The sequence below is a fragment of the Lissotriton vulgaris genome, chromosome 5 (genome assembly GCF_964263255.1).
Source record: "Lissotriton vulgaris chromosome 5, aLisVul1.2, whole genome shotgun sequence".
Lineage (NCBI taxonomy): Eukaryota > Metazoa > Chordata > Amphibia > Caudata > Salamandridae > Lissotriton > Lissotriton vulgaris.
Window position 1 is genome coordinate 2675097 of NC_141693.1, and position 25421 is coordinate 2700517.

The 25421-nt window shown below is 48.0% G+C and overlaps 1 long non-coding RNA gene across 3 annotated transcripts in view; it reads left to right on the forward strand.

Moving 5' to 3' along the window:
• The window catches only part of LOC147709950 (uncharacterized), a 316177-nt gene that overhangs the window by 242539 nt on the left and 48217 nt on the right, over nt 1–25421 (forward strand). For all 3 annotated transcript variants that reach the window (XR_015295830.1, XR_015295829.1, XR_015295828.1), the window contains one exon: nt 22707–22905. This is a non-coding gene — a long non-coding RNA (uncharacterized LOC147709950). The remainder of the gene's footprint in view (nt 1–22706; nt 22906–25421) is intronic.

Here is a 25421-nt window from a genome sequence, read left to right on the forward strand (position 1 = left end):
AGGCTGCACCCTTATCGAAACAGCGCTAACTTCCATCAATGCCTCACCAGACAGATAACAGACAGGAAGCAGTGAAGGTGACTCCAAGAACAAAGGAGAGAAAGAAATACAGACAAAGGTGATAGGGAAAAGAAGAAAGAAAGAGAGAAATAAGGATGAAAGTGAGAAGAAGAGAGGAAAAGAGAAGGAAAAAATAAATAAATAATGGAAATAAGCTTACAGCCATCAGGTTTCCATGCCTTCACCATCTCCTACCACCCCAATCTATCCAAAAACGCAGCCAAGAAGCATAAACCCAGGATACTGAAAACTCACCTGGAGACACTGATATCAGACCCTTATTTCTGCACCAACAAAGGCATACTATCGAATTACCTCATCTTCCACACCAACAAATTTGCATAGTGGAGGAACTCCCTCTACTTCTTGCTTCGAATCTCCAATACCAAAGAAAACCCTCATGCCCTCAAACTGGCGGTTATAGCTACGGACTTCTGCAAGGCGAATGCCAGTATATCCATATACAATATTGGTAATATCTTCATATAAGCTTCTAATAACAATCTAGCACTCATAGACAAGATCTTTCCTACTCTTAACAGAGCAGCGAACAGCAAGAAAAATTCTCTCCCCGACACGACTCCTCCCATTTACCCGGAAGACACGCAACCTCATCTACTTAATCATTTAACAACATCAAGGGACCCTATATCTCGCCAAACCCCCAACGACCCCTACAGGTCCCTCACAACTGACTCAACCACACCAGGACTCAACCACACCAGGGCCCCTGGGTCAGCTCGGACAGTCATAAGCAGATAACGAGAATCACATCCCCAATGATCGCTACACGTCCCTCACAACTGACTCATCCACACCAGGACCCACGTGTCCATCTCGGACAGTCATAAGCTTTGATATCGACCACCCCAATGCAGGCACACACCTGATTCACCAGCCAACCAATGGAGAATGCACCAACCGAAACTCCACCCCTGACATCCCAATCGCCCAACTAGCAGATGAGCTATCTAACAAATCTCCTCTTGATCCAACACTTACATTGGTCCCCGGTCAACCGCTAATGCCTTCGATGCCTTACCCGCTCATCAAGACTCTACACGCAGCAACCATACCCCATTCACATGCAGCAGCCCCTCTCATGATAGCACCTCTTAAGGCCATCCCTCACATCTCCTCTGACCCACCTACTAACCTCCTTACTCAACTAACCACTTCAAAAACTAATAATGATATCCCCACTCAACTTGACATCCAGATCTCAACGCAACCAGGCCATAATGGAGGAACTACCACTATAAGGGAACACGCCCACACACTTAACTAAGTGTCCTAACCATGACTGGACCACTCGATTCAACTAGTTAACCATAGGTCTAGCCCATCTCAAGGATGAAATGCAAAATCTATCTTCAATCACCAATGAGCTCCGAAACTCTAATAAAGCCAATAGCGCCACTGAGAACCAAATTACTCAGCAAACCAGAAGATACTTCACCACGAATCCACACCTAGACTATACAACAAGGAGTAAAATACCCTCTCCCAACTACCCGGATTGTCCTACGAGGGAAAGGGTGGACTATCTGACAATGACGTACAAGACCTTCCCATTTCATACACCAGCCATAATGACAGCAGTAAGTCTCTAGATGGAACTATCCAATCCAACCCCTACAGAGCACCCACTCATAACAACAGATCCATAACTAGGGAAAACCTCACAAAGGTCAACATAATGCAATCTACCCTCACTCACTCGACTAGCAAATTCAAGTGTGCACTAATCAATTGCAGATCGGCTAACAAACATGCTACGTTCATTTATGATCTCATTCTCTCGAATGATCGAGGTATTATCATCCTCACCGAAACATAGCTAAAGAGTTCCTCTGCTCCCATCCTTGACCTACTGGTCCCCCATAGCCATTATCTATTCCGCCTGGATAGAACTGAGAAACCCGGAGGGGGGGTTAGCCTGCATCTATCTAAACACAATCACAGTTAATCAAGCAGACTCCATCTCCTTATCCTCCTGTGAATATCTCTGCACCAACATCTCTGATGACAAGGGCATCATCTGCAAACTTCACATAATATAGGTCAGGACCCAAACCCTGGGTTCCGTCCTCTACAATCCAACCACAATGCTCACTGGACGTAATGCCTGGTCGAAGAAGATGCAGACCTGGAGACTCAAGATGGCCGCCCCTGTGGCCATGGTAGGGGCTAAGTAGGCACGCTAGCCTCTCAGGCTCTTAGCTTCTGTGAACCAATGTGAAGCGCGAGCGCCCGGAGAAATGCGCACTTCACTAAAAGACTACCGCGAGAGAAGTACGCTCCACGATTATCAGTTAATTCCTGTCAGAAAAGTGACTGATTTATAGAGTTAATCTCATGCCCCCAGTTTAACTCTGAAAATACGTCTTTTAAGCTTCGGAACCCGGCGCACGATTCAAGCGCGGGTTGTCAAGTCTTCGGTGAGCAGCATTGAGAGGAGCCGTTATCGAGTGGTTATTCTGAGGAGGAGGTGTCAAGACGTCGAGCGGAGAAAGAGGAGGAGGAGAGCTAACTGACGGTCTCGGACGAGGCAGGGTCAAAGAGACAGTTCCTGAGCGACGAAGTTAAGCGCTGGAACACAGACACAAATAGAGCTAAGTGACAAAAGAAAGATTAATAGACTTTTAGTACGAGTTTAATGTCTTGAATTTACCGTTCATTTTTTGAAGGAAAAGAGGATTACAGTCATTTGGTAGTACCTGCGAAGAAACAAAAAGAAAAAGACATTATAAATGAATATGGACAACACGCAGTTCAGCAATAGAAATGTAAATACTATGTACATATGTTAGAAACTCACCAAGGAATTTAGGAGTGTTTATGAACTTAGCAAATCTGTTTAAGACAAGATTAGAAATCAAGGAGGAGTTCAAGTGAATACAAGAAAATTCCAGAAACCCCAATAGACAGCATTCTCCACATATAGTGAAGTTAGTGCACTTACAGAGAGCAATACCCCAATCAGTTAGGAATCATTAGAGGGAGAGATATAAATATATAAATCGATACTTGTTCTTTTCTCTTTCACTAGTGACAACTAATAGAGGAGAACAGATTCACAACACATATAAGAAGAGGAGCTAAGGTTCAACCGTAAAATGGTGGGTGAGAGAAAATAACGGATTAGAACTCAATGGGGAGAGTAGGAGGTTAGGATTATAATGATGTGTTATTATTTCTAGGTTTCCATCTGAAAGGCAGCACCAAGAGTAGCTGACCGAGGAGGCCAACGCAGGACCAGTCTCTTCTCTGTTTGTTATTTTATCCAGTTCCCCCGACCCTTGAGGTAATGATGGAGGGTTCTGTCTAAAGACCCACCAGCATTGCCAAGAGGGGCTTGGGTTCTAGCATCTCTGTTCCTGTGCTGTAGCTGAGAGTCAAGAGTAAGTTTAAGGCCCTGACAATATACCACCTCCCGGGTGACAATCTGAAGTTCATTGATGAACGAATGGAAGTCATTACAGCCAACGCCAACTAACAAGTGCAGCAGATCTTTCTGAGCGACTTCAATCTCCATTGGAACAATACTGGCGATCATGATGTAAGCGGTCTCAAATCCTTTCTGTCAGACCAAGATCTGTCACAATTCTGTGACAGCCCAACCCACAACAAAGAGGAGATATTAGACCTCATCATAGCAAAAACAAACACTATATCACTAGAATCAATCTCCCCATGTGACTGAACTGATCACTACAGCATCATCTTCTCCATCAACAGTGAGGTAACTCCAAAACGAAGCCAACCTACAAAACAATGGCAAAGGAATATCCAAAATATCAATCCCAACGTCTTGATATCCCAATGCAATTCCGCCCTGATCCAAGCCCAGCAGCAGACATGGCTGATGTCCATGATCTCACAGACTTTTACAATGCCACTATGCTTGAAATCCTTTATACCACAGCGCCCCTCCAAGAAAAAAACATCTCCACCAAAATCTCCAAACCATGGTTCATTGAGAATCTAAACTCGGACCGGCGCAGTGAAGACTAGCTGAGCAAGCATGGAAATCAGAACCCTCCACTGATCACCTACACCAACTTAGAGTACTGAGAAATACTTACAACAGAAAAATCTTAAAAGCTAAAGCAGACTTCTTAAAAACACAGCTGAACCAAGCCATTAACCATACTCAAAAACATATTTGAAATCGTAAAACTACAATCGCGTAACCCTCCAAACGTTGTGGAGCTAAGCAACCTGGCTAACCCTACCTGCGGCAAGCTTGCCAAATTCTTCCTAGAAAAGACTAGAACCCCTGAAAATGACATTCAATTCAAGAAAGAACACCAACAAACTATTGATCATGAGTATATTCTTTACACACAGATCAAGGACCTTTTTTGCTTTCCGATCGAAGTTCCGAAAAACAATGCCAACTGGCACTCCTTCTCACCCATCCCAAAACACGAAATCTATAGCACCCTGCTAACGATCAACCCTGCCAATCATTTCTCCGATCCCCTAGCCCTATCTGTATTCAAAATGATAAAGACGTCTATTCTATCCATATGGGCAAAAATTGTTAATGCCTCTCTGAGGCAAGGTTCCATACCGGACTGCCTTAAAATAGGGCAGACCAAGATAGGGGTCAGGCCCAATGGACAGGAACCAGGTAGGGACATTAATAAATGTATGAAAGTGAAAGATCCTAGTATCCTATTTAATTAACAACAGCAACCACAATATATACTTTTAGTGGTAGGGTCATTTATTTACCCAATTTTTTCGGTACCTATATTTCATATTTTTATGAGGAAACTCATATTCTTCAAGAAAGCACATATATCATACACAATTTATACAACATTTATCACAAAAACCATTAACATTATTTGACTGACATTATTTGAAGGATTATGCAAGCGCAATCTGGGTGCAGGAATGGGAGCCATACAACTTGCGCCGAAATTAGTTAGAAAATCTTAGGGTCAGTAATACGACCACTTCGGTCACCAGTGCACGAGTAAACACGAGGGTGCTGCAGTAACGAAAAGAGCGAGTAAGTTAAACATCGAAGGAAGGCGGAAAAGAGAAATATGTGCCTGTGAATGATCGGAACCAAGAGAGTGAGGTAAGATTTAAGTGTTAAGCCCAAAGTGCTCTGGGTGCAAGAAAACGGCTGCAGCATATTTACCAGGCTACATATGTAAGGGTGCAAACCATTTACCCCACTGCCTATAATTGTGAGCTGAGAGGTCTTTCAAGATTGGCTAAAGGATGAAAAATAGCAGATATATGTCCAATGTGTTGTCACTAAGGAGCCCTGATGAAAGCCCGTAGAGAAAACCGCGAGGCTAGAAACACGTTGGCAATGTCAATCTAGGACGATAAATAGTTTGTTTGCAAATTGAGCAATGTGTATTGATTAATACAAGAAAGTTGAACCGCCAATGAAAAGAATTGTGGCGTATTCTTTCTTTTTTTTTTTAAACCTTTATTTTAGCATTCAGTAGAAATACAAGCATGGGCTTACAACCGCGGGTGCCGGCCGCTAGACAAATTAAAATTTGTGGTATCACAATACAACACAGCTCATCAGCTGACAACCCAAAGGTCCGGCAGCGATTCAGAGTAAAGCTTGTATTGGAATGCATAGCCGGAGTTCAGGATAAGACAGAGGTTTCATTTTACATTATATAAGAGAGGATCAGGTGCCATACAATCAAACAGGAGAAGCGGGGAGCAGGATAACAACAGGATATACATGTAATGACCACTATAATGGAGATTTGGCGCCAGAGCATATAGGTCGGTACAAAAGAACACACAATATACATTTCAATGTTGCGCCACTACTCGAGGCCTGCCCGCCCACAAATCAAGATATCATAAAAGCCAAAGCACGAAGTACAAGCATACGATAAGAATCCCAATGATTCTTAGTTATACTGACCCTCAAAGAAGAAAGAGAAAGAAGGAAGGCCATAGAAAATAAAAAAGGCAAAAAAAAAAAAAACCTTCAGCCCCCCACCCTGCACCCCTGCAAATGGCTACAGCCTGACCCCACTAGCAGCGTGCCTGTCGCCCCTAACAACTAAGACCCCAAAGGTAGGAAAAAGAAGAGCGGAGGAGGGCATATCCATGTGGGCTCCCAGCCCCTTTAGACCCCCCGCCGGAGACAGCCACCCCCTATCAGTAAAAGATAACCTTATGACAGCAATGTAGAGAAATTAGAGGGTACCGTGAGACACCGCCCAGCCTCTTAGAGCAAAGAGTTGCAGGTCCAACACTTGTAAAAGCCATGCCAACCCATCCCGATCCAGACGATCTTAACCTTGGCCCTTCCGAACAAAAACACGAACCCCCTCCAGCGAGACCCAGAGGCACACAAAGAAGCAATAAAGAAGAGAAGAGTCAGCAGAAATCAGCCCATGGCTACCAGCAGGCAGTGAGTCCTCAGGAACCGTAGATGCAGACGAACTCTCCCTCCGAGATGAACAGTCCCAATGTGTCTTGAACAGGAGTCGTAGCGTCGCCAGAAAAGGAGAAGATGACCACAAAAGAGATAGAAAGTCACAGACAAAGGTCTCCGGGAGGGGAACGCCTGACAATATCTCCAAAGCCGGCAGTGGTGAAAAGTTCAGCAATACCATGCCATCCTCGGGAACACCATCCACCAGGGCACCATCCGATGATTCCAGTACTCGTTTCTTCACGGGGTCCTCGCACGGATTCAACATGGCCGTGTTTTGAATGGCTGTAGAATCCCGTTTCAACAATAAGGCTGGGCCCGGTTCCACCAGGAGAATTTCAGACAGGCGCGAGTCCAACTTGCTCAGCAAAGTATCCACATGTGAGCGGAATGCCCAAAGTTCTGCCAGTATTAACCGCAGCGATGGCTCATGCACCGTTCGATCCATAATCTCGTGCTCTGTATCAATCACTATCACCTCCCCGGGTGACTCCGGCACCCACGGGGGGGATAGACAGGATCTCGAACGTGCAAATGCGAAGGGTGACCAGTCTTGGTTCGCAACCACGGTCAACCCAGTTAAGGCCGCAGGCCAGTGACCCCGAACCACCGAACCCCGGCGGGAGCAAACCTCTGATAAATGTTTTATAAATTGTGTATGATATATGTGTTTTTTTAGAAGGATATGAGTTTCCTCATAAAAATATGAAATATAAGTACTGAAAAAATTATGTAAATAAATGACCCTACCACTAAAAGTATATAGTGGTTGCTGTTGTTAATTAAATAGGATACCAGGTTCTTTCACGTTCATACATTTAAAATAGGGCAGGTCACACCTATTCTAAAGAAAGCCAATTCCCTCTCCACAGACCTCAACAACTATCGTCCTATATTCAACATCCCCATCCTGGTGAAATTATTGGAAAAATGTGTACAAATTCAACTTTGCAACCACATCGAGAACTTCAACCTCCTAGATAAACACCAATCCGGCTTCCGTCAAGGCCACAGTACCAAATCAGCACTCACCCATATAATGGATGACATTTTAAAAATGTTAGATCATAACGAATCGTGCCTCTTGATAATTCTTGACCTATCTTCCGCATTCGCTCCGGTTAAACATGACAATCTACGGAGGGGCGTGGCTTGGCGGGCGAAGATGGCGGTCGCAGCCTTGTAGAGCTCCCGCCGGCCCGCACATAATCTGCTCATTTATCCTGGCCCCCGAGCCTGCAGTTGGTACCTTGTGAGTGGCATCGGTTCAGGAGAGTGTCCTGCCTTCTCCGGTGTCTTGATCCCGCGACTCCATCTCTTCTGGGACCCTGAGGCGACGGCAGCGACGTGCGGCCTAGTGACTGGCTGTGAACCGGGGACCTCGATTTTCAGGACGCAGAGTGGCGGTTGCAGGCACGCTGCTGGAGGTGGCATCGGCGATGCGGATTTCGGCCCGGCCTTGCCGCTTCAGTTGCCCACGGATCACAGAGGTGCCCTGTATTCCTGTGCTGTGCCTTGGGAAGACACTTGCAGGCGACACGGCGTGGTGGAGGCCTGCCCCGCCCTTGTGAAGCCGGGGCCTCGAGTTTCGCGACACCGGGACTACCCTGGCCTGGAAGCAACCCCTGTCACTCTTCCCTTTGAGGAAACCAGTGCCGACGTCCCAACCCGGGGCCTCCTGCGCCCATAGCTGCGGATTTGCTCCCGAGGGTCCACTGAGAATCGTCGCGGGTGGTGTCCGCCCCGCCCAAGGAGAGGACCCGCTGAGCCTGAGAGCGGCCATGACCAGGGCTGGTGGAGGAGGCCCGCCTAAGCATGGCCCTATTGATAAATTTACGGGGCCCAGTGGTGGCTCCGGGGCACCTGGCGGCGGCGGGTCGGGGCCGGACAATGCAACAATCCTTGCCGCCATCACCCAATCCCGGGACATGCTTGATGCTAAAATCGGGGCAGTGGGAGCGGACGTTACACTGCTGCGCCAGGACCTCCGCAATGCGGTGGAGCGGATCACTGAGACCGAATCTCGAATCTCGGTGACCGAAACGGACATTGGCGCTCTGAAGAAAAGAATGGCGGAGGTGGAGTGTATCCAAAAGACTCTCGCTGCCCGAGTGGAGGATGCCGAAGGGCGCGCACGGAGGAACAACCTCCGCTTTATTGGTTTTCCAGAGCGGTGTGAGAAGGATGGCATGGAACAGTTTCTGACCCGATGCCTGGAAAGCTGGCTCCCCGAAGGGGCACTGTCCGCGTGCTTCGTGATCGAGCGAGCGCACAGGGCCTTGACTCAGCGGCCACCGGAGGGTGAGCGTCCCCGGCCTGTTATTGCTCAGCTTTTGAACTACCACGACCGCGATGTCATACTGCGAGAGGCAAGGAACAAGGGTTCGCTCACTTATGAAAACCACAACATTATGATCTTCCCGGATTATACGAAAATGGTGCAGCAGCAAAGACAGTCTTTTGTGGCCGCCAAAGCTAAGTTGCGGGGCCTGAAGCTCCAGTACTCTCTTCTATACCCGGCCCGCCTGCGGGTGGTGTACCAGTCCCGGACGCATTTCTTTGATACGCCCGAGGAGGTATTTCGTTGGACCGACGAAGCAGTGAGACTCAGGCCGCATGCCCAGTCGGGGCTGTACCCGGGTGGGTCCCGGGGATCGTCGCCGGAGCGGATAAAACCGCCCAAACCGAAAAGGACGACATCGGAGGTCCAGATAGCGAAAACGGTCAGCCTCCGCTAGTGCAACGCAGACCAGCGGCACGAGGGACTCTGAACATTCCGATGCTGGCAGTTGAACTCTGGTGGGGCCTGGAACCTGGTTCTGTCTGGTAATGTGTTGCCCTACTTTGTGATGGATCGGCTGGTGAGACAGTTGTGTTGGGACTCCGTTCATGCCAGTCTGTATTCGCCTGAGACACTCTAAGGCTACTGGTGGGAATGCTGTGGGGCTCGGGAGACGGCTTCTATGGGCCTTAGACCCTCACGAGTTGTGGGTGTTGTTGGGGGGATGGTGAGTGCGTGATGACCGGGGTGTTGGGATCCATTGGTATGGCGGGCCATGGGTCCTCTGTTTTGGACCCGGGTCTCTCCATGCTGCGATAGATACTTCAATGTTCTATGAGGTATAGGGGTGGGGGGAGCGGGCGAGGGGGGGAGTTGCTTTGTTGTTGGTGTTTGGGGGGGTTCGGGCCAGGGGTGGACGGGTGGGTGTTGGGGCTGGGGGGGTGGGACCACACGTGTATATTGCTACTGGATCGAGTGGATGGTGGGGTGCACCGGGGTGGCGCGGAGGGCCTGATGGAGGGGACTGCTTTGATGATGGCTGATCATACGACTGTCTCCTAATAAGGCCATTCGTGTTGTAACATGGAATGTGAGGGGGATACTTGATAAAATCAAACGTGGTGCTGTGTTGCGCTGGGGGAAAATGGAGGCTGTAGATGTACTGTTGCTTCAGGAGACCCATATGTTAGGCTCCAAGGTCCTTAGCCTCCAGAGATTCGGCTTCCAGCAGGTGTACCATGCAGGCTTCGCGAGGGGCTCACGAGGGGTGGCTATATTGGTTCATCGCAGGGTGGCGTATGTGCATGGAAAGCAATGGATTGACCCTCAGGGCCGCTATGTTTTCATTCAGGGGCTGCTGGGTGCCGAGCCAGTGGTCTTTGGTAGCGTTTATGCCCCCCCTCCCATGCAGTGGGCCCTGTCTGAGAGACTGTTTACGTTATGGGCTGAGATCCCGGATGTGTTGACTGTGGTTGGGGGCGATTGGAACGAGGTTATGGATGTGGGCTCGGACCGCCAGAGACGGGTGCCTGTTGCTGTGGATCCCTCCCCTGCAGCTGCGCACACTAGACTGCGTACAACGGTGGATAGCTTGGGCTGGGTCGATGTGTGGCGCCACTTTCATCCTGCTGCGCGTGAATTCACGTATGTGTCGGCGGTACATGGTTCCCTCTCGAGACTTGACTATCTTTTTATGCCTGGTGCCTGTTTGAGTCGTGTGAGGGACGCTGCGATACTCCCCAGAGGTCTGTCTGATCACTCCCCAGTTGTGGCTACTATAGACCTCCCCTCGAAGCGACAGCCGTTTCGTTGGCGGATGTCTTCGTGGCATTTACAGCAGCCCGAGTATGTGCATCACTTGCGTGAAGCGATTGATAATTATTGGCGAGATAACCTTGTGGGTGATGTGGATGCAATGGTGGTGTGGGAGGCGCTGAAGCCCACGATACGGGGCGTTGATATCGCTTGGTGCGCAACTGCACGGCGGAAGCATCGGGAGGCCATTACGGCCGCCGCCGCTCAAGTGGAGGAGTTGGAACAGCGTGGCCGGGACGGGGGTGGCGAGGATGCGGTACGGCAGCTCTTGCAGGCGCAGTAATCCTACGCCTCGGTCCTATATGACGAGGCCAGGCAGGCGTGGCTCGCCACGCGTAGCAGGATTTATCAATGGGGCGACAAGTCCTGCACGATGCTTCACAGGTTGTGTCAGGCGACCTTCCAGCCCCTCACGTTGCCGGGTCTCACGGCAGAAGACGGTTCGGTAGTGACGGACCCGGCCATACTTGCAGCTAGCTTTGCCCATTATTATGAGACGCAGTATGCCTCCCGGGATCACCTAGAGACGCAGGAGATTTCTGCCTATCTCGATGACCTGCTGCCGCAGGCCATCTCTGATGAATCTAGAACTGCGCTAGACGTCCCGCTCACAGCTGAGGAGCTCGGGGAGGCTTTGGGGCACTCAGAAGCCGCTACCCTGCGAATTCTACAAAAAGTTCTACCCTGAATCACCACCAGCTGGCCACCTCCAGTAGAGGCGCGCGCTGAGGCGGCACGGCCAAGGGGAACCTGCCGCCCGAATGGCGCCACGACGCCGATGATCGTCTTCCGAAACCGGGCACGCCGCCGGACAGGCATGACTCGTACCGGCCCATTTCTCTTTTAAATATCGAGGCCAAAATTCTGGCTAAGGCCTTGGCGAACCGATTGTTGCCCCTTATTACGGACCTGGTCCATCCTGACCAGGCCGGATTCATGCCCCGTAGGGCCACTCGCCATAATATTCGGCAGGCGCAGGCGGCGGTTGACGCCATGGGCGCTCGGGATGAGCAGGCGGCGCTCCTACTGGCAGATATGGACAGGGCGTTCGCAGGGCTCGACAAATCCACTCGCCCGCTCGCATTTGCGAGGGAGAATGGATCAGGACGAGCTATTTTTAGGTCCTACTCGCCCTTTCTGGCGAGTAGGAAGTCAAACTAACTTTTGTCCTCTGTCTTTGAAAACAGAGCAAAAGTGACAAGATAACATGATTTAAAGGCACTTTTATTGCTCCTAAAGGGAATGAGCAATAAAGATGCCTTTAAATCTTGTTATCTTGTCACTTTTGCTCCGTTTTCAGAGACGGAGGTCAAGTGGGTTACAGTCAGGTCGAGGGGATTTTCCATGGTACTAGACCTGCAGGACTAGTACCATTTTTCGGATTTGTCGAGCCCTGCGTTCGACTCTGTGAGTTGGGCATACCTATTTACACTATTGGCCCGCCTTAACCTTGGCCCGGTGTTCCTGTCGTACTTGCGATTGCTATACACCAACGTCACGGCCTCAGTCCGAGTGGCCGGGGCCACTTCCGGGCGTTTTCAAATTGGTCGGGGCACTCGGCAGGGCTGCCCGTTGCCCCCGTACCTGTTCGCCCTTGCAATGGAGCCCCTGGCGTCCCGAGTGCTGGCTGACGGCCAGCTATGCGGGTTTGTCTGGAATGACGACCTGGTGAATAGGATCGCCCTCTATGCGGACGATGTCCTTTTCTTTCTCACCGACCTACAACGCTCGGGTCCCCGGGTTCTGGAGGTCATGCGCGTCTTTGGCGAGATCTCCGGCCTTCGACTCAACCTTCATAAATCGACCCTGTGGGTGCTGGGCGGCGGAGTCGTGACTGACCCCTGAGCTGCGGGTCTGCGGGTGGCGACGGATGGCCTGAAGTACCTTGGCATCTTTCTATCGGAGTCGTGCGTCGTGGCTTGGGGTCGTGGCGTCCTGCCAGTGTGGGAACGGGTCCAGGCCGATGTCAGGACCTGGTCCAGAATGCCCCTTACCATTTTTGGACGATCGGCCATCTTCAAAATGGTGGCGCTTCCGCGTCTGCTATATCAACTTCAGAATTTCCCATACCCTATCGGCCCACAGTGGTTTCGCCAGGTCAATTCTGTGCTGAGTCGATTCCTATGGGCTGGCGGTGCGGCCAGGGTGGCGTTGAAAACGTGCTTCTTGTCTACTTATTGTGGTGGCCTGGCCAGCTCTGACCTCCTCTCCTATTACCAGGCTTCACCAACTGCTTATTCTTAATGAATGGTGGTACAGTGATAGGGGGGACCCGGCGTATGCCTTGGAACGGTCGCTTATGGGTGACAATACACTCCACACCATTCTGTATTCAGCTCGCCTGCGTCGCGTACTGCCGTCGGTTACCAGAGTGGTCTTCGCTGTGTGGAGGCAGGCCCTATGCCGCATGGGCTGGTGGGGCAAGTTAACGGCCGAGACGCCGCTCTGGCACAATGGTCTGCTCCCGGAGCAGGCGGCCCTGGCCGGTTTTGAGGGTTGGGAAGCAATAGGTATCACGTTACTGGGCCAGGTCATGTCCGGCACTACCCTTAAATCGTTCGAGGAACTCCGCACAGAGTTCCAAATGCCTCAGTCCCAGTTTTTCCGCTACTTGCAGCTGCGCCATGGCCTCACCCCGAGCATTGCCAACCTAGACTCTTTACCGGAGTTCAGCCCGGTCGAGGCAAAGGTATTTAAGGGGGATCTGGGGGACAGAAAGGTTTCCCGGATATACCAGACGCTGGTCATTCATTGCTCCTCTACCCTACACTCTCTTCGGGCGGTGTGGGAAGTGGACGTTGGCCCTCTCGATGAGGACGATTGGAGGGAGGCGCTAGAATCCCCACGCGGAACCGCCATTGCTGTACGGCTCCGACTCATCCAATTTAAATACTTGCAACGGGCCTACTATACCCGTGAACGATTGTGGAGAGCCGGGTTGATTGCATCCTCGGAATGTTTGCGCTGTGGGACGGTGCCTGGGTCTCTGATACATACTGTGTGGTCGGCTGTCTGGTTTCTGGAGAGGTGTGTGGAGTTGTCTGTCCGAGGTCCTGGGCTGGGACCTCCCCCGCACCCATCGGCTGGGTTTATTGCATGTCATGGATGGCATCGGTGGGAACATATATAAGCGCCATCTGCTGCTTTTGGGGCTTGTTGTCGCCAAGCGGGACCTGGCCCGGGCGTGGAAGGCGGTGAGGGCCCCCCCTGTCGGCGTGGAAAGCTGGGCTGGACTACTTCATGGGCCTGGAAAGGCCGATCTTTGAGGCGAGGGGGTGCCCGCGCAAACACTATAAAATTTGGAAGCGATGGGCCGACTACAGGGGTCTGTCACTGGATCCCCCAGCGGAGCGAGAGGAGGACATTTGATGGCAAAGACATTGCTGGCCCGAGTCTGCGACGCTCCAGTCGCGCTGCACCTACACCTTTTATTCTATTGCTATGTGTACACGTGTGGATGGGGGGTGGCGGGGGGGGGAGTTTGGGTGTTGGGGGGGCCGGGATTGGGGGGTAGGGTGGGTTGGGGGGGGGGTTTCATACTGAGCCTATTCTTAAGACCTGCTTGGACATTTGCTACCCAAGTGATTTATTGTACCGATATTGTTGTGGTGATCTCCGGCCTTGGGGGTGCCACGTTTTTATTGCTCATTTGCTCAATAAAATTGGTTGTGAAAAAAAAAAAACATGACAATCTACTGTCACTACTTGAACGAAGGATGGGCCTAACCGGTCCATTGTTACAATGGTTCACCTCCTTCCTAAGCAGCAGAACCCAAAGAATCAAGGTGAAGCAATCATTCTCTCAACCAACCATGGTCACACTACCAGTTCCACAGGGATTAGCACTATCACCAATCCTTTTTAATCTAATCATGGAACCCCATACTAATGCGCTGAATTCTGAAACATTCTAGATCACCTATACGCGGACGACACTCAACTATATATGAAAATCTCCTCACCAGATGACTTCATCTCCCTCAACGCCATTCTTCATAATACCCCTAAGTTGGCTCCATGGCAACCACCTCATGCTCAACACTAAGAAAACGGAATTCCTCATCTCCCCTCCCAATCACACACCCAAGATGGACTTATGGCTGAAGCATCTAACTTCCATTGATTGCGCCCCATACATCATTGACTCCGCAAAATCCCTAGGAGTCACCCTGGACAAACATTTAAATAGGCAGGCACAAATCTACAATGCCACCAAGGGAGCCAATTATCAGTTGAGTATCCTTAAGAAACTTAAACCCTTCCTCCCACAGACGGATCTAAAAATGGTGGTTCACATCTAGTACTGCCAAGACTGGACTATGAAAGCACCACTCTATGCGGTCTTCCAAAATACAAGCTAGCACTGCTCAGAGCATCACTTAACGCTACGGCCAGGCTGGTCTCTGGAATAAAAAGAAATAACAACATCACCCTGGCCCTGAAGGCTCTGAACTGGCTACCCTACGAGTCAAGAATACAACTAAAGATCGCCTGCATGACACATAAAGCCCTACAAAGCAACACCCCCCAGCTATTTAGCACAGAAGCTAGAGCGGTCGGGAGGTTGCAGACATTCGCGAAGCTCGAGCTCACTACCACTAAAACCTCAATCCTTCCACAAAAAACAAAAAAAAAAGGAACTGGGTGCAGAGCTTTCTCAGGTATCGTACCGAAGATTTGGAACAACCTTCTCCCAGACATACGCAGAATCTCCTCTTTTACCGCCTTCAAAAATGAAGCGAAAATGTTTCTAATGAACAAATTAACAAAATCTTTAACTCTCTGATGACTATTTGCCACTGTTTATATCCAAACACCAATGTCTTCCTCTTTTTTATTATATGCGATTTCCGAATGTATGTAGAATATGTGATAACAATGTACTGTAAAGCACTCCGATATCCCAGTGGGTCATGTTTGCGATTTATAAAACTTTATAAATAAATAAAATAAATAATGAAGACCATTTTGCTGTGTGACCTAGTGAACAGGTATTGTGAACTGAACAATGTCGATCTTTTGAAGAGCCTATTTTGCCCATTTCTGAGCACCTGGAGAAATCTAGAAACTCCCCGAACATTGATGTATGCCTGGTTTACTGAACTTGAAACTATTAGAACCATCATCCTACAACTTACATACTGCGGTTAACATTCTAGTAGCACCCTAACACTAAAAAAGCTGTTAAACCTTTGGGTGCCAACATCCTTCCATCTCTAAGACACAGACATTCTGAATACTGATTTTGGAACAGTTTTTAGGCCCTAAAGGTCCAGTATACCAAACAATGCTATGGCAGAAGGCACTATCCAGTTTCCGCCTTTCCAGTATAAACATTCACACTCTCTTTTTTAAGAGCTAGAACAACGTTTATAATTATTTCACATCCAAAAAGATGAGTTATAAACCACCATGCACATCCTAATAATGAATATAAAACATAATTTTCTTAGAGCTGCCACCAGTGGAAAGCCAGCAAGCAGTACAAAGAATAGTGGCTCTCCAAATAAAATGTAATTACACAAAATACTCTGGGATACCACCTGTAAATGATACTACGTGATATGGATAACTCCCAATAACCACTTACTTCTAAAGGTCTGGAGAAGAGGTCTCACAATGAACATCAAACCTTTGCAATCCGGTGCATGCCTAATAAGGAAATGACATGCCTGGCAAATGATCTCTTCTGCAGAGCTGTCCCTTGTGTCTTAAGTTACTTCGGTTTCGTATATGTAGATAAGAGAATGCACTAATTCGTATGCACAATAGCTTGTGAGCATCCTGCTGCTGTTTCTCCTTACACAGACAAGACATGGTTTCCACATAATTGTGTGAACTCTTCTTTCATGCACAACAAGCCTCCACCCCCATCTTTTTCAGTTGGCTAACAGGCTAGGTCGAGGACAAGTGGAATTATTATTCTGCGGCCACTGCGTTTTTCCCAAAATGGATTTGCTGCATTTGTCCCTTGATCCATCATTTGCTGCATACCCTTATAGATCTTACCCAAAAAATGTTTCTTGCTCAAACAGATCAAAAGTTCCTAACAGCGCAATGCTGTGTTGCTCGAAATAGAAGGCCCTTCGCGAAGGTTGACTAGTCACTTGTCAGCAGTTTATTGCTGTATTTGAGTGCTAAAGTGGTACTAATGAGTTGAAAGTTTTGCTAAACATTGTTAAGAAGGGTAGAAATGACAAAATAATCAAGTAATAGTCACAAAATATCCTGCATTACACTACATAATTTATCTTTTCTTACCGCATAATTTAGTCAACTCTTTCACACAATGTGTTCCTCTACTGCAGCATAATTCCAATGGCCCTGGTCTGAGCCCGACATAAAAGACTGAGTTGTCCTGTAGATCTCAACCCTCGCTGCAGTTACTTTCACCAATTTTGCCAGGGATTGCTCATCAGGCCTGCACTTTGGCATAGTTTCATCTGGGAAACCTGCCTGTGCTGGAGGAGGAATCAAAGACCAGAAATCTTAACTTGGGGGTTAAGACAGACACATGTGGAGGTTTTCTCGTATTCGTAAAAGGACACAACAGTAGTTTTTCTCATTTTGTTGCACTAAAAGAAAGACAGATACATCCTCTGTTGGCCACAGGGTGAGATGAAAGGCCAGCTTGGAACGGGGCCTCTTCCTTTTACAGCAAGAGCAAGGGTGAGAATCTATTATAAGAAAATAAGCTATTGTTCTTTAATAGCAATAGCACCCGCAGTCAAGCATTAGTCTCCCATTAAATGATAAATCCAAAGTCACATAATAGAAGGCCAAGGAATCCAGAATGATACAGCAGAGGAAAGGAGAATCCCGAATGACAAAACAAAGACAGAAAATCCCTGGTGATCATTCTGAGGTCCAGGGAACCGCTGATGACATAGCTGAGGTGTAGAGCATCACTATTGTGTCTTTGGGCCAGGAAGCCCCAGATGGCGTATCAGAGGGGCAGGGAATATATCATGACGCAGAGAATTCCTGATCACATGGCGATATTCAATGGTGATTTATCGGAGGGCCGAGGAAACACAGGTGACATAGAAGGGGACTATGGTATCCCTGGTGACAGTGCAGAGATGTGGGAAATCCCTTAAGACGTTGCTATGCAGCAGGAAATCCCTACTAACGATTCTAAAGCCCAGGGACTTTGTGATGACACTGCAATGTGGTAGGAAATCCTTGACAACACATCTGAAGACCATGGAATTCACAATGAGATAGTTAAGCATCCGAAAATCCCTGATGATGTTTTCAAGTTCAGGCAAACTCCCCGATGATGTACTTGAAGCCCAGGAAAACTATGACGACATACTGGAGAGGCAGGCAATCCCATATGACATAGCAGAGCAGTGGAAAATCACTGATAACTTATAGTACAAATATAACATAGTAGAGAGGAAGAGAATCTTTAATTTCACAGGGGATTAACAGGTGCTAATTATTTCTTACGGAGAAGAAAGCAGAATGGGATACGCAAGATCAAAGAGCGGAGGGGACTCTTAGAAGATATAGCTGCTTGGCGGAATAGCCCTGGGTAGGGGGCAGAGTGGTAGGAGGTTCCTGGCGAGACACTAGTGGGGTGAGCTTTCTTCAAATAGATAACAGTGGGGCAGCCAGTCCTCGAAGACTTGACGGAAGGGTCTATAATTCTTCGGGTGACAGCGGAAGAACAAAGACTCTCCAAAGAGTAGGTCGGTGAACTGGAACTCTCAGAGGAGCTTGAATTCAATGATGAGGAGTTTGAACAGGATAACGGGCTAGAACTTGACGAGGAAATGGAGGAACTACAACACGAGGATGTTGAGGAGCTTGAAATCGACGAGGAGTCGGATTTTGATGAAGAGCTAGAACATGATGAGGATGTAGAGGAACTGGAACTCGACGATGAATCAGAACTGGAAGCCTCTGAGCAAAGTACAGACGCCACGCAAGTCCTAGGAGAGTGCAAATGGGAAATTGTACTTTCTAAAGTGATATCAGATGTATTCCCCGCGCATCTGCCTGCAGGTTCATTTAAGGCGTAACAGATAGACAGTGGTTGAATAGAGCAGTTGTTGACAATTTGAAGAGGTGAAACACAAAGAGATGGATTCACTGGGGGTGTCTCACAGGGTCTTGTGTCAGGGGAGCCAGTGCACTGGAGGCAGGCTTCTTGGGGGCTGCAGTTATTTTCACAGCTGCAAATAAACATCTGACAGGTACTGGTTTCAGGGCGGCAGGCGGATCCCAGGGTGCTCGCAGAGTGGCAGGAGATCCAGGGTGCGTTTGCAGAGTTTTCCCTGGGAAATGGAGAGCAGGTGAAATGCATACACCGGCAACTCTTGTCTGGAACAGCATTGCACCGGTGTGTAGAATGTAGGGGGATTAAACATGATGGGCAGATGTTTCGTGGAGAGCTGGCACAAGGGCAGTTGTTCTCTGGGTGGGCAGCTAAGCATTTGGTATTGCCCAGAGTGTCGATGGGGCACCCCGCGTTCAGGAAACAAGGACCACAGGGGGCGGGCGCCGCCATTTTCAAAGGGCTGACAGGGCCACGTTCTCCATGAGAGAACCGCGCGCGCCGCGGCTGGGCAGGAGGGGGTGGAGGCCGCGCGCAGGGCCTGCTGAAACGAGAGGGGCTGAGGCTTGTGTTTCTTAACCATTTGACAAATCGCGCGCAAGTGACGCTCGCTCTCCGTTCTTTGGAGACGCTGCGACAGCGCCCTTTGTCTATCTGTGCGAGTGAAAAATGTCAGTCAGTCTTAGTTCGATGTCATCAAACCGACCCACCCCCCTACTTTTAGCCAGGATTTCTGGTGGTATCGTCCGCCCTCAGCCTCGTCAGTAAAGTATCACAATAGGGTGGCGTGACGCGACGCTATTACGTCACGGCTATTGTGGGCAAGTCCGTCATGTTTAAGAAAAAAAAATCCTCTTCACTCCCGTAGACCCCGCCCTTCCGGACAGTCGTGGCCAGGCGCGCGCTCCTTTCTGTTTGAACTTTTTTTTCGTCAAAGACTTACAAGCCAACGACCAGGACACGCGCGCGCTCCGACAACCGCGCGAGCGCCTCTCCACCTCCGAGCGCGCGTCGCTCTCTGCGCATGGGCGTTGCAGCTGGATTTTCCTCGCCCGAATGCTTGTTGTTTCTTTGGGAACAGCTCAATAAGTGGCTTCTTCCTTTCTTTCTCGATCCGTTTTCTTCAATTAAAAAACTCTTCCACCCTCCTGAATACATTTAGACTGTTTAACGTGCCCTTCTCTGGCGATATTTCAGGCATCTATTGCTTTCACGCGGGCACCTCAGCACGTGTTTGCTCCCGCGCATTTGAAATTTGAAGCTAAGCATCCCTCTTTTTTTAAGTGTAGGATTCCAGTTTTTCAGATATTCCCTGTGCTTGTTTTTATTTTATGTTTGCATTTTTTGTCTCCCTTTGACTTCTACCACAGCAGAGCATCCCAAGTCAGCACGCCTGCTTTGCATCTGTTTTTACCCTTCTACATAGTGCATGCTTTGGTTATTTTGTTTTTCAAACTCGCCCCATTGCAAGTAGCCTTTCTAGCGTTGCTTTCGTGCTCTTTATCAGCACAACCTGTTTTCCTCCTCTGAGCGCGCACCTCTTTCTCCATATTTCCTACTACAAACCGTCAATGGCCTCCTGTTGCAGCACAGGGAGTGGCTCCTGTAACCTGCCTGCCACAGACCTGCAAACCGACCCTTACGAAAGCGATTCGTGTACTTCCTCCTCCTCATGTAGTCCTGGCCCCTGTGATTGTTGCTGTTGGGATACCAGTCCTCGTGACATCTGCCCAGGCACTTCCTGTATCCAGTACCTAGCACCAAAGGAAAGCAGCTGCTGTGCCATCTGTCCCTTCAATCCCGGCCGCAATTCTTCTTGCAAACAGCGATGTGGCCCCCGATGTTTCCCGAAGAGGGCTTTATACCCCTTTAATATCACTCCAGGTAACTCCTGCCCCTTCATTGCGCCTGGGAATATCTGCCCTTCTTGCTCTGCCTCATGCAAGGCCTACAACTGCCCTATCACATCAGGAGTAGTCCGCCCCCATGCTAATTCGCCTGGGAATACCTATCCTAATGATAACTCCTCTTGGATTACTTGCCTTCCTGAGATTTCCCCAGTACTCAGTTGCCCATATCCAACATGAAGGGCAATTGCGTATGCCACTTGTAAATTATCGGGAACCATTTTTAATTTTCCCAACTCATCTGGGGTTATCTATCTGTCATTGGAATCACCAGAGATGATCTACTCTTGCTATTTCTCAGAGATAATCTGCTCACCACCTCCACCCCTGACTGTGTCATTGCAGCCAGGAATGCCTCTGACTCCAGACCTAGGGAAGTGACAATACTACAAGATGATCATCCCAGCGCATTTGTCATTGAAACTAGCACTGCTTGTGCTGTAGAGGAAATAAGACACCATACTTCAGTCCTTGCGCACAGGGCTGCAGACAGTCCTCCATCAACCTGTTGCTGAAGGTGCTACCAGAGGAGTACAGGAAAGAAACTGCCCGAAGTCCTGGACCTGGAATGGTGAGCGTCTTGTTGAAATTAGGGGTGGGAATTCCATGGGACAAGGAAGAGCACATCTCAAACTAACTTTAATAATAGATACTGTAATTGCTCAACTTGCTGTGGTAAGATGATAGGCTAGATTTAGCAACAGCTTCCTTGATAAACAGCCTCCTCAATCTTCACTAAGATGAACTTCTGTTTCAAAAGCCATCATGAAAAGGTATTAGTGACTCAAAATAAAAGCCTGGGGTGCTTGGGATGAGAGAGAGGGCTCATTCCTGGGTAACAAGAAACTCAAGTACAAAGACAGACCCACCTGAATCATGTGGCCCTCGTGGACTGAAAGACACATTTTATGAAACAGACCTATTTTGAGCAGCCATTGGTAGCCACATTTTTAGTATACAGATAAAAGTAATGATACCCCAATTCCTGTGTTTGAGAGACGTACCCCAGGCGCCCAAAAAATGATATAGGACACTAAAGGTTCAGGAAGCAGCAGAGTCAGCTACTCCTAGACCCTAGTACCTTGTTCACGGTGTCTCCAAGACATCCTGCAGACTAGTCCAGCAACAAAATAAATCTAAATGAGCAGTAGGTGTCCCAGTGACTCATGTGTCATAGAAATAGGCTGCTGCACTCCAATAACATACATTTGTTATCAGCTGCTGCTAAGCCCTTATAATCACTAAGCCACTGTCTGTGTAGGACAGACAAATTAGAGGTCTTTCTTGGACCAAAGAGTATGACAGACATTCCATGTTGGAGGACTGAGCGGACACTATGTTCCCAATAGTGGTATTTATATGGGACAGCTTGGCATGATGTGTGGATTCAGGAGGGGTGGGGGGGGGGGCGGTTAGGGTGGGGGGTATGTTCCTTTGTAGCTGTAAAGGGCCTGTTTTGTATAGCATTATGACATAAATACCGTACCCTGTGGTGTTATGTTTGGAATCTCTCCACTATTAATGCACTGTAGTTGTTGACATGAATATCCCTGCTTTTATGTGCCCCTACTTGTGTTGATTATGATAATATTATAAACATTTTGTTTAATAAAAAAAAAAAGTATGACAGACATCATTAGGATTCGCTGCTCTTGTAGCAAACAGTAACCAGAAGGCAGTCTACAGGCTTCGCCAGGACCCCAGGCAATTTTGAATTTTGTGCACTAGGTATACCTATCCTTATACAAATGCCCTGAAGTAACCCCTAGTGTCTGGACGACAAACTACTTGGAATCACTGCACCGCAGTAAAAACGTCCTTCATACACACTGACCATCTCCATTCCATGATCCGCTTATCTGCACTCTTCTGCCAGAGTAACAGTTAGATTCTTGCGAAAACAGGAATTTTAGTAAAAATAAATGAACGTCAAATGAAATGTGTAAAGCGCCATTGCCTCAGGTCGCGGGCAGATTCTTCTCATTTGTCGCTGGTACACACTTCCTTGCACAGTTCCAGGCCTGCTGTCTATCAGAGGCACCGGCTGTAAGTGACATCATCCTGCTTCCTCATAGGCCAGTCCACCTCGGATATAGTACCAGTTCTGCCTGTCCAAGTAACACTTTTTTTCCATTTCAGATGCTGAATAAGTGTGCATTAGACGGAGTATACGAGAGACAGCTGATGATTGCCGGGGTCCTATCCAGTGTGGATGGTATCAGCAACTCTGAGCGCTTTCACAATCAACTTGGACATTGGGCTGAGCAGTTAAACCTCCAAGGCCCAGGCCTTGGCCTCTTGAAAAAGTAGTGGGAAGAAAGACTGCCATCCCACACAGGTAATCATAAACATCACTCACTTACGTGTTTTACCCCGAGTCAGTATCCTCTGTGCCAACTAATCATCACTTTTATGAACTGTAGAGACTGAACCCACAGAGCGCGGTTTCACAAACAACCAAGTCATTTAGCTTTCAAAGGAAAGAATAGTTTATTTTTCATGAGTGAATTCATCCTGATACATCTCTACAAGTGAATGTTCTTAAAGTGCACACTTACAAAGATAGGCAGCTCTTTACTGCAAGGGTAATTCCCTCTGTGTTATTTTCTTGTGTATCTTTCGCCTGTTGTTTCTCAGGAAATGTAGGAAAGATCACACCTGCACATTTCCAATCCTTTCACCACAGAAAGGCAATATTGACTCATACATCAAGCAAGCCTGAGGCCTACCCCATCCTGCTGAAATGTAGTATTATCTCCTTATTTAATTATAATTAAGCTAAGAAAAAAAATCCAATGTAAACCTGGCTACTTGCTGAGGGACAGACGTGACGCAGGTGCAGATAGATATTTGTCCTAGCCTCTGAAAAAAATTCAAGCTTCACCTGACTTCCTTGTTCAGTCCCAGAGCTGTGCATGTGCCACAGCAGGAGCCGCTATTTGGATTTTTTTGTAGGCTAAAAAGTGATTGTAACAGTATCTTGCTCCTTGGTGGGTGTTAGTAAACAACCTTTTTGTAAGATCACCTCCAATGTTTGTTAGATTAATGCTGGTTTACTGACTGAACACTTGGGTACTGGCGTCCAGCACCCGATGTATGTGGTCCTACCCCTAGATTATTATGTGCAGATGGCGAACACCTGGGGGCAGATTTACAAGCCCCTTGCGCCACTTTTGCGTCACTTTTCCCATGTTAAAAAGTGACGCAAAAGTGTTGCAAAGGGCTTGTAAATATGCCCCCTGATATTTAACTTACCTGTAAGTCCCTAGTACATGGTACTCTGTGTACCCAGGGCCTGTATGTTAAAAGTTACTGGTGAACTACAGTACTGAGTGTGACACCCCCCCCCCCCTGCCCCCCTACAGTGATGAAGAGAAAAAATGACCCTAGGCCTGGCACTGCAGCCTAGCATATCACCTTTAAACTGCCAATTCGACCTGGAAAAATACACCTTTACAAAAATATATATAACAAATGAAGAACATGCTGTTCCTATTTACACTCCAGGTAAACCACACTAGAGTAGGTGAAATACCTGTTGCCGCTCTTTATACTAAGTCACTTGTGACAGAATATTATCGAAAGTATGATACATTCCCTGAATATCTAAGGGCATAACTCTTTATTTTGTACAACCCATCCATCCTCCATTAGATTCCTTTTGCTTGTTTGTATGCACACCTGTAAACTACTTCCAATATGGTTGTGAGACAGTGCCTTCTAACTTGTTTTGTGCCCTCCTAATTCCTTCTGAGATGGCGCTGATTTAGGCCACCACGCTAAAGCCCTGTGACACGACCGCTCCTGTAGCACGTCGGCTTACAGCACCGACTGCTGGGTATGATGCGGCGTGTGCTCGCGTGCACTGCCATTGCCAGGATCACAGACAGGGCAGGTTCCTGACCGTGTCCTCGAGTGTGTTCGTAAGTACTTAGCAGTCGCTTTCAGGTACGGAGACATTACTAACAAAGTATGCTATTTGATTTGCTGATATTACTATCACCCTGCTTAGAAACAAACGCAAAGGGTCCTGATCCTAAAGGGAATTACATAAGATGTAATACTTTACTGTTATTCTGCACTAATGTTTGGCACACTTTTGTTTGGTGTGATGCGTGTCTTACTATCGACAGTGGCTTTCACCGACGGTAACAGCAATACGAATGGGCCCTTGTTTATGTGTGGGAGCTGTATCCTGGGAGGATGAGATATCTTTTGCACACAAAAATGACTGGAATGCCCACTGGCATTAAATGTTTACCTCAATCTTTTACGTGTCTTTTCATACTATTGTTTTTTCACAGAGTATCTCAGCAATTGACAAGAGCTACAGCTCTTTTTTCTAACCAAATTTGGAGTTGCTAAATGTGGGCACACTTCCCTAATTGGTGTAAGTCCCATTAATTTGTAGATTAGTGTCTTGACGAATTGATGTAGATCACATGACTAAATAAAAGGGAAGAAACATGTTGACCAGTTATTGAGAATAAGAAGGAACATACCCTTCCTTTATATTCCACTCTGTTTATTAACAACTACCTCCAAAATAATAAATAATTATGGTAGGGCTCCTTGGTTAATTTTATTTCCCTTTTCCCCACCAATCTACATGTTCATAAAAATCCTTTGACCTTCAAGTAAACCTCATTAACAGCCAGACAAGAAAAATAACTACAGCAAAGAGTCTCTTTCAGGGGCCCATTGGGCATCGCAGTACCGGCCGAACGAGGAGCTGCCCAGTGAGGAAGCATGCCACCCTTGTTGGTGGGTGAGGGCTCTTGCTCCAAAATGTAAATATTTTCACCAACCTGTATTGCATCTGGGTACACTAGTTGTGTTTACCTGGAGTGTAAA